Source organism: Anneissia japonica, unplaced genomic scaffold (assembly GCF_011630105.1).
Source record: "Anneissia japonica isolate Jap-2015-1 unplaced genomic scaffold, ASM1163010v1 scaffold287857_len828801_cov194, whole genome shotgun sequence".
Taxonomy (NCBI): domain Eukaryota; kingdom Metazoa; phylum Echinodermata; class Crinoidea; order Comatulida; family Comatulidae; genus Anneissia; species Anneissia japonica.
In genome coordinates, this window is record NW_022738478.1 from 78,289 (window position 1) to 81,263 (window position 2,975).

Here is a 2,975-nt window from a genome sequence, read left to right on the forward strand (position 1 = left end):
ATCTTTTATCAGGGATTTTTGACAACCATAGAGATCTTATTAATGTGTGTGTATACACCATAGAAAACAAAGCTTAAAAACATTGTCTTTGAGTATGTACTTTACATAGGCCTACTTCAAAAACGTGACTTCACAACTTGAGGAAAAATTTGAGGAAATAGTACCTCTCGAAATGGCCGGAAATGACACTTTTATATAATAAAATTCATCATCATTACAATTATAGTCAAAATGAAACGCCAACAAATGATCTTTTATCAGGGATCTATTAATATCCAGGACAACTTAGGCCTAATTATAGCTTACTAAGCTTTAACTATATATACTATATTATAATCAACAAATCACAACTTTTTTTCGCATTTAGCACAATTTTCTTCACTTTTTATTGTTATTAATATTAATATCAATTATTACTATCGTCATCATCATCATTGTTATTATTATTATTATTAGTATTAGTAGTAGTATTATTAAACAAAAATTTAGAGAAACTTGCAAAAAGAATAAAAACGAAATTGAACCACAGTATCGCATTTCTATCTTAAAAGACCTGGCCTGAGATTTATGGATTTAAGATTTTTTTAAATCACGCTTAGGCTTATGTGTTCTATTAGGCCTATGTATAACGTGTACTGATGCATATTTACGTGTTAAGAAGTATTCATTTTAAGTGATCCCAGGAAAGAATTTGTATTGGCTCAAGAATAAGCTTTAAAATTTTAACACTGTGTACAAAAGGGGGGGGGGGCGTGGCTCCCATGGCTCCCCCTGGATACGTCCCTGATTTCAGATGCGCACCCGTCGGATCGCAAAATTCAGGAGAAACGATCACAAAAGAGTTTTGAGTAAATTCATTTCCTCATGTCGAGCAGGCTTAGTGTTTAATGAGTCATTTAACAATAAGTAAATAACATATACCACACACGATATATCACTAAAGACTTCGCATTGTTACGTGGTTATGATTGTTTGGTTTTTAACCATGTATTTTTATGAGTACAGGGAAGTTTCTTTCCAAAGGGTGTCTGGTTCATTAACTAACAATCACGTATTGCTCCAATAGTTCCAAACAACTGAAAAAACCATTAACAACAACCCGTTTCTAACTTAACAGTTCATGAGAACATTTTTGTAAATATCTACAATAGTAGGCCTATAAATATGGAAATAATAATGCGATCTGAAAATAGGTTGGTTAATTGCAGATTTTAATAAATAATCGGCCTAAGTACAGTTGTTGGCTTACACTTACTGGAACATTAATATTTTTAAGATACTTCAATAAGCAAAAACTTGCCATGCTCTAGAAATTACTGTACCAATGAAAACATAACTGCCAGTCATCTTTTATCATCTTGGTACGTTTTGTGGCGATACTGAGTAATAAATTATATTATAAACACCAACGAAACTATATCACTTTTTGTTTGCATAATGGCTTTAAGAAGTAGTTTGCTCAATAAACATGGAAACTATAGGAAAGCACTCTACTATATAATTCAAACTTCGTATAGAAATGGAAAATGTAAACATGCGTTTGAAAGTTCGTCTCCTTGTACAACAAAAACAGGTCACAGAGGTTAGCCCTACATTCCGTTATCTCGTTAAAAAAAAATCCAGATCTTTGATTCTGATGGAAACTTGAAACAATTATATAATCCGTAATAATATCTAAATCACTTACCATCAAATCCAAAACTATAGTGCGATAGCCACAACAAGCACATTATGCTTGTTATTAGGCCTATACCCATGGCTGTTTCATTCACTTAACTACTTTTATTGCGCAGACGTCGTCTATTTGCTAAAGATCTTCATCAATCGTCCTCAAAGTAAGGCTACATATTATATCCAACAGATAGATAATAATAATGATGAATTTAGACCCATGAGGTCAAAATTCCACACGGAGCTCAAGGGAAATGTGCGCTTTAAGTCAGCAGAGGTTGCACTTTAATCAGCTTATAACAGAGGTCTATTCAGGATATTTATCCAAGCCTTTATAAATACACAGGAAAGCAAGGCTGAGCATAGAGACGATTGTGTCTTTGCTTTTGAAAATTCACTTTTATAATAAATTTTAACAAATAATCAGTATGATAAGATCTCTAAAATATATGAATATTAAAATTAGTTGATTTTGATTAGTGCAAGTATTTTTGTTACATACAACAGGGGAAAATAGACGCCAACCGAAACTACTAGGCCTATACAACACATGGAGTAGCTATTGTTTTGTTCTCACTAATATTAATGTCTATGACTTCGTTGTAACTGTCAAGAATTTTTTTTGAGGGGCTGGTTTTCATGTGTACAATATTTTCTTTGTTCAAATAATTATTTAGCATACCGCATTGTCATTGGTGCATACAACGATCGATCTATGAGTATGTCGGGAACCTGAACTTATTTATATACCGCCACTTATATGACCTTATTAGAAAGACACTTTTTCGGCGCGAATCAAGTGTAGGCCTAGCCTTTAATAACGAAGATGCCCCTTAATAGGAATTATACTGTATCTTCAACTACCTAAAAAAAACCAAAAAAAAAAACAAAACAAAACAAAACAAAACAAAACAAAAAACAACAACAACCCCCGATTATAACGTTTAAAGTTGCTATATTTGGTAAATCAACCACAGCTATATTTGCGAATTTATCGTTGGATATTTAAAATAAGTATGCCTACTTTAAAGATGTTAGAAAAATGATAGTAAAAAACATTTAACTTCCACAACCCATTTTAAACCTAAAGTTCGGAGCTTCAATAATGCATTAGTAGATTTGTGTTCATTTCATTCACTCAGTCATTTAAATTTACACTTAAATGATCTAAATAAAATTATATATTTTCAAATTAGGATGATGATAAGACTCATTTATATACATATTATTTATTTATCCATTCATTCAAATGTTTTCTTTCTATAAACAAGAGGTTCCTCGAGTTTCGTATGCATGACTGTTGT